General features: G+C 34.6%; 1 protein-coding gene across 1 annotated transcript in view; it reads right to left on the bottom strand.

Moving 5' to 3' along the window:
• Positions 1-14,721, bottom strand: part of IL1RAPL1 (interleukin 1 receptor accessory protein like 1) — a 577,918-nt gene that overhangs the window by 415,107 nt on the left and 148,090 nt on the right. The window lies entirely within an intron of this gene.

Below are 14,721 nucleotides of genomic sequence, written 5' to 3'. Positions count from 1 at the left end.
AAGCTATAACTTTTTTTTCCTATTAAGTTTTCCTTTGTGCCTTTTCACTAGAAAGTCTTTGTATGTTCTGAAAGCTGAAAACCACTTTTTTTTTTTACTTCATTAGCTCTTCATTTTTTTTTATCACTCCAGCTTAGTCAGGAAATGAATTGACCTCAGACAATCCCAAATCTTCTTTCTAGAACTTTTGAGATACATATTGCTATTACACTTTCAGCAGATGGCTCAGGTATGTTCGGGACTCTATTCAGTGAATAGRCAAACAGAAGCTATGTTTAGAAGAAAATATCTCATTTTCTAACATTAATTGTGAGAATCTTTAAGTTCATGCACAAATGGACTACCATAGATATTCTGCCTACTGTGAATATATATAAATACAATTTGGAGAAGAGAAGCACAACAACTAAAAAAAAACAACATAAATTCTGTACGTTGCACTTGCTGATGTTGGAGACACCAGTTGAGCTCTGCATGAAACACAAACCAAATAATAAAATATCCATGGCAAGCACCCACTGATGCATTACCCATTTTGCCCAAGAKCTTTTGGGGCTGAGAACAGTGCCAGAAATTTCCTCCCTCACCTTCACCACTTTATTGCCAACATGGTCAAGTTGTACAGGCAAAACTGTCACAGTCCCATGAGGGATTTCGGGTTCCAGCTGGGGCAAGAAAGCAAGGAAGCAAGAGAGGATCTGAGATTCCCTTTCTGCTGCCTTGATTTCCAGGTTTTGGACTAACTACACAGCAATGTTTTCCTTCTTTGTCCATGCTTCCCTTTAGGACTCCCTGACTCACATGACACAGCATCTCTGCCCGATACAATCCTGTATACAAAAGTCATATTGGTACTTAAGAGTTTTGGCATTGTTTAATATTATAATTATCAAAAAACCCCATTATATTTTATTTCAAAATCCCATCTTTAAAAGTTTTACATCAATATCCTAGCAGAACTTTCTGTCTTTTAACAAACACACCRTCAACAAGTTAAAACCCCATAATTTTTGGCAGGATTAATGCTGTCACACTGCCATTCATGTGAGAGCTCAACAGTTTTAGACGTGAAGGAAGAGAAAGGAAAAAGACCAACCAGCAAAATGAACAAAAAATAGGTGTTTCTTTCATCCACCATATTTCCTCCTTTTCAACACTTATTTCAACACTTATTTCAACACTTTCAACACTTATATTCTTTCCCTCTCTCCTTGTGTTCTCTATGCCCATTGAATTGTTCACTTACTGAGTTTTGTATTGCTCTCTCACTCTCTGGAATACAATGTGCAGTGATCAAACATTCCCATGCTGAAGTCAGCACATAATGACAAAGAGTGGAGAATGCTGGGATGATAACATGKCAAAGATTAAATCAGAGATTATCTTTGTGATGCTTCCATTTCTTTGAACAAAACACCTCTGTGCTTGGCCAAGTAATTGTTTAGTTGCATATTTCCACGTCTGTTTGATGGTTTATTTAAGAACATAATGCTCTATAAAAAATTGTGAGATTTTGAAGATTCTGATTGTTGCATATTTATGTAGATATTAGGGAAATCATATTCATATGATATAAGATATGCAGCCTGGGGTCTTTAAAAAAAAAAATATATATATATATATATATATATATATATATAATTTCATTACTGGCAGCAGAGTAAATGTGATGCCAGTAATGCTGCAGAGTAAAATGTGAACTCATGGTTCCTTTCTACTCTGCACACCAGGAATTCCAATGTTTAACAACTCCACCACAGAATTTCATGTACATTGTATTTCACATCAATACACACCGTCAGGATCAGGTTAATGATTTAGGCAATGTCGCCTCCTGAGCAGAGGAAGGAGTAGATCTGCAAATGAGAGGTTATCCTCCAGTCACTCTACACTCAGGAAAGTCTCCCTCAAAACTTTTGTTTTGCCTTCATACAAGCCACACTTTCCTCTGATGTCACCCCCTGCCATATTATATATGATTTCTAAAATAATGTCCTTCTGTAAAGTTTGTTTTCGCAGAGGGATGAAAACCACTTCCCTACTAGAGGTACTATCCAACATCTTTCCTAATTGAGATAGGAATATTTATTTTTTTTTCCTTATGCACTATATAGATTTTTCAAATACATACAGATCTAGGTGACATTCCTCTATCAAAATTGTCATCATGTGGGTTTCAGCACTTTTTTACTTGAATTATAATGGGCCTGCCAGTGAATCCTATGTTTTAGCAGACAAAATGTCATCCACGTATGTTGGAGAATAAATCACACCAGCCTACCCTTGCGACAAGTAGATAGAAAGCCAGTAGATTTAACAATACATTGATTAAAGTGTCTTTCTGATGGAAAAGGTGTAATGTAATATATCACAAAAAGACACCATTTTTTTTACATATTCAGATATCTCAGGGAAAGCACAGTCTTTACCACAATTTTGTGTTTGGTAATTTTTTTTCTAGGGAGTGGATGCTGAAAATRTCCAGTGTTGAAAATGATCAATAAATGACATTAATTCCTGCTAAACCTCGTTTTCCTACCATTTAAAGATGGGAGAATATATGCATTGCACTTCAGAGATAATGCACAGAGAGTAAAGGAAAAAAGTCCTACTTTTTCAAATATTATTTATATTCATAAAGCCATGAAGAACATGCAGTCTTATTATTCTACTTCACATTTAAATGTGATAAACTGAAGCTGGGGAGATTTCAACTGCATTTAAGTTAAAAAAATTGCTGTGAAGATAATTAAGCAATGATCCAGGTTGTCCACAATGGCTGTGAAGTATTCATTCTTGGAGGTTTTCCAAGACCTGACAYGACAAAGTCCTCAGTGACCAGACTTGAATTCAGAATTGTCATTATTTGGAGCTCCTGAACAAAAGCTGGGTTAGAAACTTCTGTGATCTCTTCTCTCTTGAGCAATCCTAAGACTTGTCAGTGCAGCAAAGTGTTCAGATCATGAYTCACATCGTTATTTGGAAATCAATCCATAGTTCAGCAGGGCATCAGGGGTGAGCTGCTGTGTGTGGACTGAACAAAAGAAAGCTCTGACCAACAGCAACATTTTTTCTGTCATTATTTCTGTCATTTTTTCTGTCATTTTTTTTCTGACATATTGCATTTGCAAATTTTTCAATTCCAGCCCCACTTCCACCTGTAAATTCATCATGATTCCGATCTCTGGACCAGACAATTATGTGCACTGTGGCTTTCACTGACACCTATGTTTTTTAAAGATTTCAGAAAAAAAGGACACTTCAAAAGAAAAAGAAAATAGAAATACACTAGGTACTCTTCTAGTATGCTGGTTTTTTTTTTGTTTTTTTTTTTAATGATTTAAAATAAGTTGGAAAGATTCCTGAGATCTGAAGGTCACATTTTTTCATACACTTAGATGGCTACAACACAGTGAGATACTGGGCTGTTTTCCAAAGTGCCCAGTTACTAAGATTTAATGAGAATTATTTGTTCACCCTATTTCAGTTCTTCCAAAAAATCCAACTATCCACTTACATTAATTTAGGTGAATATGTATGCATTTCAAATTAGCCTCAAATTAACTAGTCTTTGAATTAAAGACTTATTTTTTTATTACTCTGTCTAAAATCCTTTTCTAAATATATTTTTTTAAATCTACTGATGTACAATGTAGCCTTTCTTCTGTCTTGCATGCCCTGTTTAATATGAGTGAACAAAACCATTACTTACTTTTGAAAGAAAATAGCAATTWTCTCGACCTTTTAAATTAGGTTTCCCTGAAACACAAATGACCAAAGACCATTATTTACCTGCATTKTATTGCCCTAAAATGAGCAAAATATGGTCCTAGGGCACAGCCAGGGTTCCTGTGTTGTTATCACAAGACTCGAGGCTGAATCTGATGGAGTTCAGCTGCTCACACGCAAATTAGCCATGCTGGGTGCTGTTTCAGTTTTCTGAGCTATTTGGTAGGCATGGATGCTGGAAGGAGTATTTCACCTTTTGGGCAGGCAACAAGAGATCAGAAAAAGCACTGTGGAGTGTCTAATACAATGYTAAATATTTACATTTAAGAATTGGTATCTAGTAGCCCTTATGCAAGATTAACTAATTGAACAGTGGAATGTTAGCTAATAGACTTTGTCTGTAACTTCACAACTGTCTTCCTTTAATTATAGTAAAAAAGACCCAACCTTTTATACAATCTATGTGTATTCACTAAAAGACAATAATATAGCTCAATATTTATCACTGCTTTATATCATAATTTACACATTAAATACAAAATAATGWCACTCTAGAAAGACATTATTCTGTGACTTTCCAACTGATGCTAGATATTCCATATACCATTCTTCCTTACAGGCATTTAAAGGTTTTTAAAGGATTGATTAGAGATGGCCTCTCTTAAAGATGACATTTATTTCAAAACTCCTGCARTAACACAGAATTACATCACATTTCACAATTGCTCCAAGGAACTGTTTTATTCATCCTTGTCAGTCATACCAGCAGACTTTGTTCTTTGGCCAACACTTTGGCCACAAAAACTGAACTCCAAATACAAATTCTGTGGGTGCACCCAGTGGATAACACATCAAGCTCCATCTTTCCTGACAGGGGAGATGCAGCAAAGTGTTCTTTCATTAATAATTCCTTCCATGACTTATGGGCTYGTGGTGTTTGAACAGCAGCTAATTAGCAGCCTCCTGTAAGAATTTGATGTCACACAAACAGAAGAGAACGGAATATCTCATGAAATGTTACCTCCTACTTGTAAAGCTGACAGAGGCTCTGAGCTTTCTGAAGAGGTGCAGAAAAACACTCAGTGGCTCTGTTGTCCTTTTTYTCTTTATTTCCCTCCCTTGAACTGTTTGCTGTGGTTGACACCACTGGACCACACTGCAGATTACTCATTTTCCATTCTTTCAGCTGATGAAAAGCACTGACTTAACAAAAAATTCCAGCCAGTTGCATGCAGGGTGCACACTCTTTACACACTCGTCACTGAGGTGTGTGGATGTTTCTCTAAAATTCATGTRTACACAAACAATGATTGATTCATGTCAGAATGGATCATGTTAAGTCAACAATGCCTGGTAAAATTAMTATGTGTGCTTTTTCAGCTAACAGTTATCTTTCCAATTCAATTAATCTTAATACTCTTATTTACAACCAATCTATCACATCTTATTTCGTTATTCCACATGCTACAGCTCTCWACAAAACCAAGCAAAACAATTAATATCAGTAATGGACATTTTTCAAAGTCCCTTTTGTGCTTCTTGTTCCATGAAGCACCAACAAATAATAAAGTTRTTTAGGGAAAGAAGATTTCTTCTGTCTGCAGTGAAGAATACATTGGAATAAAATTATACTTAACATTACTAACTTACAATTTGGCTTAATAAATACAATGTAACTATGTCCATCCAAATATCAAGCTATATAACCCAAAAAAAAAAAAAAAAAAAAAAAAAAAAAAAAAAAACAAAAAAAAAAAAAAAAAAAAAACCTCAAGAAGATATTGCTTAAGCAAATGCTTAATGCATTCTATTGAAGTTTAGAAATGTTCTAGTTATTTTTTAAAGAAATATAATTTATTGCAATTATGTGATTTACCTGGTTTTGGTGGTGGTGTTTGTAAGTGATAGTGATTTTTTTTCCCCATTAAATTAGCCTGCTGTTTTTTCTAAATGATGAGTTTCACATTAGATTCTGTAAATCAGAGGAATACTGATTTTTTCTTTTCAGTGATGTCTTTTTCTATTGTATTTTAATTGATTTCACTTTCTTTTAAATAAAGAAACTGCAATCATTTAAAATTTAATCTTTGCRAATCTATCTTATCATTTGCTTAGATGTCAGAATCCTTATTTATCTTAATAATGAAGTCTGACCTTTAGTTCTTTGGGCTGGAAAAAATGCATTTCCCTGCAGTGTTTTTTAATTTTTGAAATATTTCTAAAAAGACAGGAGCCTTGAAGACTATAAACCCCTAATTGTTAATGCTCACAGCTCAAAAGGACATGGTCAGTTTTTGGTTTTTTTTTTTGTTTGTTTTTTTTTTTGTTTTTTTTTGTTTTTTTTTGTTTGTTTGTTTGTTTTTTCCCCCAGTGATCAGCTTATCTGATTAAAGTACTAACAATTATTTTCTCAAATGTGACACATGCCTTTGAATGTGAGTATTGTATTTAAGCTTTAGAGAAAATGGTAAAACAAAATTATGAAAGACGTGATAATAAACAATATAATCCACAAAATCATTACATTAGCATAATGTGAAGTGAAATTTCTGTGTTTAGCAGAGAAATAATCTTTTCACAACTCAATACATTAGATATCATCTACTTATTGGATAAAGTCAGGTATGGCACTACATCTTTAAACACACATGACAATATTTAGACACAAATCTATGGTTTTAGAAGAAACTGTAATTGAATCTATGGTTTATTAATATAAATAACTCATGTATTGCCTTTTTCCCTCAAATTTCAATTTTTTTTTTTGCTCCTATAAGTCACAGAGACACACCATACACTCTACCCCATTTTCTGGGAAAATAAGGAAAACTATTTCAGAAATTAATTTTTTTAGCTTACCCTGGGCACAAAAACTAGTTATTCCACAGAAAGCAAATGCATTAATGTGCAGTTTCAGAGAAAATCATCACAATCAGGTTTGCCCAACCCTCTGGCAGATACTGGAAGAACTTTACAAAAGTGAATATACATTTATCTTCCTACCATATTCTGAACAGCAAATCCTTCTCTCTCCAGGCAMTTTGTAATCTTTTTGCTTTACTCAATTGCTCAAATAAAGCAAATAGCAAGAAAATTACTTTTGGTCTAGGCAAAATATAACTTGGAATTTGCATTTTCAAATTTTTGAATCGGGAGAAGAATAGAAAATTTTGGAACTGATTACGAAATGAAGTAAAAAGGAAATATTTCAAATCAAGTCAATGCTTTTGACATATATGAAGCATTTTTATTTTTTTAAGGATTTATTTGGGCCAACTTAATATTTGTTTTTACAATACATGAGGATGATTGGGAATGTGCATGTTCCAGAATCATATATAGTGGACTCTACATATACTTGCAAATGCCATGAACTGTAAAAAATGCCCCAATTTTTACAAATTCACTGATAAAGAGGAATTGGTTTGATTGTAGCATGCAAACAAGACTGAAAGCACAACTCTAAGCATGGAATTTCAGTTGCCACCACTGACTTATGGGAGCACCCAGCTCCTGTTGCCAAAATATTAAAAGAAGTTGGTTTTTTTTTTCCACCCCTAAACGTGCAAATTTCTTACACACCAGGTGTGCTGGTGACCATGTGAAATGCAGGAAGCCAGAGAAAACATTTTGGAAGAAAATTCCTTAAATTGCCTTGCTGGAAACAGAGCTACATCTGTGCATCTGATTTCAAGCATGCAGAAATATGGGGAGGACCTGTGAGCAATTATGCTGTGCTTTGTCTCGACTGCTTCTACAGGAAAATGCACCTTAAAGTTAATTTAAAAGGAGTTCTGGCCTTTTCACATAAGRTAACAAATTATATGTGCTCTACACATATGATCACTCTGCAGATTGGTGCTTTTCCAGATGGGTAGTTGCTATAGCAGAGTACCAATTAATCAATTAACTTTAATTAACTTGGAGAGAAAAGACAACAGAATAATGAACACACAGTTTCCACAAAATCAAACAGAAGATGCATCACAAGGGGTTAGCAGACGATTTTTAGGTTCTTTGAGTGTTCTGTTGAGAATATATAGAAGAACTGGTGGTTGAGGGGGGCTGTGACCCCAAACCAGGCAGATTTCCCCACAAAGCAAACCATCCATGGGATATTGAGACTTGAGACATAGGTGGAAGTTGGAATGAAGGAGTTCCTTGCAGTGCACACATTTTCTGCCACAGTAGTGGCAAAAAAACCCCAAAACTTGGGAGAGGAGACGGAGATAAATAAAAGAGACAAGTGCTATGTACTGGTGGGACAGAGAYAGATATAAGGCAGAGAAATGAGAGCAGATGATCAAGAGAGCCTCTGAAAACTCCTTTGACAGGAACTGCCCCTATTGCTTCTTTCTGTTCCATCATCTGCAAAAGATTTTGTTATTCTGTGAAACCGAGGGGATTTATCCCATTGAAGGCTTTCTGTAAAGCTTATGGGAAAATGAACATCGAGGATTCTCTTCCTGACATCAGAATTTCTGTGCCTTTCTCCTAATAAACTTCACATTTCATAAAAGATTGTGGAACTGTCATTTGCTTAGATACTCTGAAGAAAAGATCCCAACCCTCAACAAAATTCCTATGTATAAATTCTTTAGGTGAAGGCAGACTTTTGCATTCTGTAAGGTATGGATCACACATCTAGGAAACATTAGTTCTTGATTTCATGTAAACCACTTACAATTTGATGAAGTTGTAGTATTTTGCACTTTCATTGATGGAAAAAGTACATGAACATGCAATTAAAAATTGCATTATAATTTGGCTATTACAGAAATAAAGTTTCTCAAGCTCAAGAAATGCTTTACTTTTAATTCTCTTTGCAACTATATTATCTTATTTTTTCTTTTCACTCATTCTAAACCAAGTCTCTSTGCTCTCTGTGCCTGTGTTACCTCTTCCTGACTTGATCTAGAGGTATTTCTGAGACAGAAAAATATCCTGCTGTTTCTTAGCTGGGATAAGAGACTTCCAGTGGGCTGATCGACAAAACAGAATCGAAAAGAGGAGAGAAAGCCTGAAAATACACTGGAGAAGAAATGTGAAGTCTTTTAGCACAGGATCAAAGTCTRTGACTCTAGGAAGATGGAGAGCTGTTGGGCAAACGGTTCATTTGAAAAAAAAAAAAAAAATAAGTTTTAAGACTAAGGATAGCAACTTACATTCTATTCTTTTAAAAGCATGGTGTTGATACTGTTTCCTTTCTTCTTGCCTCTACATAACTTTGTGGAGAAATTTTCATACATGCTCACAGACACACACAGAATGCATGCAAAAGTGATTATTGCAAACTCGTGTCTTTATTTTTCGATCCCTGATATAAAAACTCCTATTCTTCCACCACTTCTCTTAGTTCACTTACAGTTGGAGCACTGGTGTTTTTTCTTGTATAAAATTACAGTGTTCTATGCAACAGCTGGGAGGGGGTTTTTTTTCAGATTTACTAAGAATAGGGATGAAGRAGTGTCAGTGTCCCTGATTTTAGTCACGAAGATGAGGGAGAATTCTGTAAACTGTGTTTATAAAAATCAGTATCCTTTTAAAAGACCTCACTCTAGTTTGTGTTGTGACAAGCAAAAAGCAGGCTTCACCAAAATAGTTTTTGTACATTACTCATAAGAAAGAAAGTAAGTGAGGGAAAGTGCACAGAACTGTAGGACAGAACTCAAGGATAAGTCTATAGCTGCAAGTTGACAGATAGAGTGGAACTGAGAGAAGGAGTATTTTGACAAATGAGAAATTTTATGCCTTAAGATGGTCTTGGACAAAGATTACTCTGCAGCCCTGTTGCCAAAATTGGCAGATAAGCAGTGAAATTCTGTGGCAGTTCATATATGTTAATGACGAGCAAACACAATTTAGTGCTGAAGAAATGTCAGTGCCTACATTTGGCCCACAGTCCAAAAAAGATATTGAGTAACTATTTTAAAATATAGCATGCACTGGCAGTGATCTGATCTATTTTGCTTTCCAAAATRTATATAATCCYAGCCAYTTCTATTTGGTGAAGATTTTCAGASATGGTATAAAAATARCAGAGACTGAAACATAACAAAAATGACCAGATTTTACTAAACCCCTTTCCAAAACACTGTATAATGATGTAACAATAACAGCAATAAAATAAAAATATTTTTATTACAGTCTAACTCAGTTAAAAAACTGCCACAACCTTGAGGTTATCCACTGATTCCTTCTGTACAATCTCTTTCTGGAACAAAAATTTACAGCAAGGAAAAATGAAATTTCTGTTTAATTTGCCTAATATTTCTTCTATATTACTCTGTGGAGAACACCCCTACTTTCTTAAATCTGAACACCCATCTGACTCACTGATGAATAAGTTCAGTACATAATGGATGACCATTTTAGGACAAATTCTAAAATTGAGGTTGTTCCTGACTGCATTTGGCTTACACAACCTCCATGTAAACCACTCAAAGTCAATGTTCATCCTCTTCCTCCGGTGTGCTGAAAGTTGCTTTTGGGTTTTAGCCTTCTACACACACAAACACATCCATATTTTATTCAGTGCTCACTAAATCATGGAAAATATCAATGCACAAGTCAAGACCCTCTTCTCCATGGTAGCCAGAACCAAAATAGCCCAGACAGAGTTCCCTGGTAGGGGTTTGTTCCAAATGCATCAAAAGTTCTTTTGTCTCCAGCAAGCCCATCAATCAGCGTGGCTGCACCTCTGAGTAGCACATCTATAATAGATGTTACTATCAGTTTAAACAAGACTGCCTCCTCCTTGTATTTCCTTGTGCATTTTTCACATTGTTTCGTAAGTTTTTCAAGCCAGAAAACACAACTATTTCATGTTATCCCTTAGCAGGGGCTGTTGAATTATTACTGCTCGTTATGTGTTCCATTTACCACTTTCTGACAGCCTGGATTCCCAAAAACAGATGRAGAACCTGCCATCAGCTGGAAGTTTTCAAGCCTTTGAACCTCCTCTTGCTCCCAGTATCACTTCCAGAGGGCACAAGGGAAGAAACAGTGTTTTCTCTTAACCACCTGTTCTCAGAAATCTCCATTTTTCTTGCCTAAACTGAGGTAAAAATAGTGCCTAGGGAAGAAGAGAAGGGTGAAAATGTGTGTAGAGAATGGTGAAAATGTGTGGCCATGAAGGTATTTCCACAGAGTGTAAAAATACATAAGTAATTGAGCAACACTAATAGTGGGGAAAGATGTCAATCCATATATGAAATCTTAGAATAAAGCTGTGGCTTGCCTTAATGTTTCATATTCTGGCTTTTAGAAGTTTAAATTTAATAACTTCCTGTTCTGTAAGTGGACAAGACGTGACTGAGCAATTTTGATTGTGTCAACAGCATTTTATGGTAATTATTAAAATGACAGACTTTTATTAGGTTTTTAATCAYTATGGGCTGTAAAAATGATTAAAGAGGAGCATTGTGAAGCTAATATTAGTATTTCTTCATATGGCAAGAGACAGGTATTCTTGGAGGGCATGATTACATGATCAAAATTAAATRGTTGTGATACCCTCCCTTATAACCAAGCAAACCACTAAACATGTCCTCAAATGCATCTGAGAAAATACAATTTTGCAAAGTGATAGGTGGAATGAGAATATGTGGGAAATAACAGTAGCACAAAATGCCCATCATCCATGACAAGGACAAAAACAGCTCCCAGTTCCTTGCCAACACGATGGTRAGAAGCAGGCACTGCTTTTGTCTTGGAGGTAAAAATTGATCTTGTCTCATAAATGTGTGGGTGGGGATGATTCCAGACATTGGGAAACACCTGTAGAGCTGAATGAAGGWTCAGAAGAACAGCCAGAAGAGGGTTAAAAGAGAGAAGAGAAGGGAATTAAGGTATCAGGGATAATAATTAGGCACTTCTGTTTCTAGGAGATCCTTGAACATTATAAGTGTTTTCATTTTTTGGTATGATTCTGAACAGTTCAACTCAAGTTTTTGAAAATGTGATTCTCCTCTTTAACTTGCCATCTTTTTGTAATCTCCTAATGGTTCAAATTTATGGAATGTTATTGTGAAACAATCAATGGAGGATTATATATATATATATATATATCAGGGAGTGATAGATTTATTGCAGTTATATACATATATGATATAGATAAAAGTCCTTAAAATATATTTTAGAAATATTTTCATTATAATAAAAAAAAATTATTATAAATATTTTTTATTTTATCTTGCCAAAGAAACACTTAAATGGAGTCACTTCTCTGAGAGCACCACTTTGCACTCTTGCAGGGGAGTCAGCAGATATTTCAGACTTGGCAGGTAAAGCAAAAACAGAACACACCAGAGGCAAATATACAGGGTAGGGAATGAATTCCACTCAAATGTAAGTTGATTGTATGTGTCTTCTGCTTTCTCCTGGAAGTTTCTTTTTTTTTTCCCTAAAAAATGTATTGTGAGCGTTCAATGAGACGCCAAAGGCTGCTTGATGAGATAAAACCTCATGGATTTTTTTTTGGCCTACCAGGGCAAAATACACCAGGAACAACATTCTCAGAACACATGAACCCTGTTTTAGCATGATTCATTGTGACAAACTTGCTTAAACACAACATTTTTCTTAAATTAACATCAGAAAAATCTTAACATACAGAATTTAATCCACACTTTTCTGACAAATGCAATTTTTCAAACATTTTTTTGCAAACTCGATCAAGTTTCATGGACTTTTATGCAGACAAAAAAAAATATCATTATCTTAGTTATCTTATAAAGTTCTGATCACAGAGATTGTTCATAGAAATCTGACCTATTATTTTCTCTTCTTAGCTTTTCTTTTGTCCCTCAGACATTCATAGTGCTGTAAACAAAAGGCTGGAAAAGTTCTCTGCTCTAAAAGAATATGAAATCAGCTACTGAAAACTGCAATAAGCAAAATGTAACAAATAAAATTCGTTTACAAATTTATAATTATAAGCTAGTTGAGTTCAGAAATATTTCATGCAAACAATTATCCTTTTAATTCTCTTTCTTTAAGCATTCAGTAACTATGCTGTCAAGTTAAATGTGATGTGGAGCAAAATTAACCTTTCACCCTGAAAACAAAAAGTTCTAATTTTCATAACTTTAGGACTTAAAAATGGTGATTTGAATAGCAAGATAAATTTAAAAAATACCTGTTTGAATGACTAATATCTCTTTTCTGATTAAAAATTTCATTGAAAAATTYCTACATATCTCTCATCCAATGATCTCTTCCTTGCCCTGTGAATTTGTAATTCTGTTTTCCTCGCTATGTTAAAATTCTGTGAAATGGCAATGGTTTCCAAATTATAGAGGAGGACAAATAATAGAACTGTTCTCATAATGCTGAAAGAAGAATTCAGCAAARGTTCAAAGAGTAAAMATGMAACTTTTTGAMTTGAAYTYCTAAACTTTACTCCAACTTCGACAYCACAAATTTGTYTGCTTCCAGGCTCTGTATCTATGTTCCACTTAAATATCATATTTATTCTCTCACAAATGCAAAATGGAAATACAAAGCGATAGAAAAGTATAAGCTGATAAATTTTACAGTTCTTCTTGTTGTTCTCTTTTTTTTTTTTCTTTTTTTCTTGAAAATGCTCTCTACATATGACATAAACACCACCAGTGTTTGCAGGAGGTTCTTTCTGAGAGGTATTTCAAATGTGCTATAGGCACTTATGAAAGAARAATACCTTTTCCACTGAAAATTTGTTGGATTTTATGTGAAAGGGCCAGAAGAAATTTCTGATTTTACACCACAAATTCTTACAAATTCTGCTCTAAACAGAGGTTTCTAGCTTATTTTCAGCCCATGAACTCCCACTGATGCAATTTTTTTTCTTTTTAGAACTCTTACTGGGAGTCTAATATCTTCACTATCTTCRCTATCTTCAAAAATCACCTTTGTGCAGCTGAGGTATTTTGAAAAATTCAAACAAGACCCCAGAGGCCACTTCAGAACTCCAAAATACCTAGTTTCTTATCAGCTTTTTTCTTCTTGGTACAGGTTTGCACTAATTCCTAGTCTCAGCTTATTCCTTACACAACCTACTCTTTGAGAAGGTTTTGRCATAAAATACAGCTCAGAAGGAAATAAATAATATATATTAAAAATAGCAGGGATTTCACATACATGAAAGGCTTGCACTCACTTGTATTTACATGCCTTTACTTTTAGTCTTCCCTCCGAGATGAAGAAGTTTTTATAAAACACAGAATAAATCAATCTCAGCATATGAATTTACCATATTTAACTGCATGTACCCTGCTRTGTGTCATATAAGGCTATTTCCTACAGAGACTAATTGGATTTTTTCCTTTTATGTTTTCCTTAATACCACATTTCAACTCACCATAGGAAAAAAAGAAGAGTGTTATACTATTACCTCAAAGTCAGATCAGAGCCTGCCACAGCAGAACAGTGAATTCCTAAATCTAGGGTACCTGACWGAAAAATACAAGTCATTCTGAAAAGCAAATTAATGTCCTGTTACCTGTGTTTCATGTTGAATGCAAAATGGAAATAATGATCAATTTATGCAGTAAATAGCATAGTTGGCATTGAAGGGAATATCAGCACGTGAGGGTTATAAAGTAAATTCCTTTACATTTCACATTTTGTCTTCTACTCTGTGAATCATGTTTATTGAAGAGGATTTTGCTTTTTTTTCCTTTAAACGTTTCCTTTGCTCTAATGCATATTTGGATACATTCTTTTTTCCCTACTCTGATGGGCAGTAGTGATTGGTTTTGTGATCATTAACAGTCACAAGAGATGTGGGATGGTGGCAAATTAAGTTCCAGGATTATGTGTAGGACCTAACACTGAAGTTTAACATTTTTGTCCTTCTGAAACTTCTCCAGAACTATTTATAAAAAAAAACTAAAACTACTGCAGTTGCCTACCCTTTCCAAAAAATTATTGAGAAATAAAAAGTTGCTTCAAATCTTATCAGGATATTTCCAAAATGGGGGGGGGAAGGGGTGGAATATATATATATAT

This window comes from Malurus melanocephalus, unplaced genomic scaffold, assembly GCF_030028575.1.
Source record: "Malurus melanocephalus ecotype Western Australia unplaced genomic scaffold, MMel_1.1 scaffold_246, whole genome shotgun sequence".
NCBI classification, from domain to species: domain Eukaryota; kingdom Metazoa; phylum Chordata; class Aves; order Passeriformes; family Maluridae; genus Malurus; species Malurus melanocephalus.
Note: the sequence above shows the minus strand (reverse complement) of the source record. Positions and strands in the feature narration are given on the sequence as shown.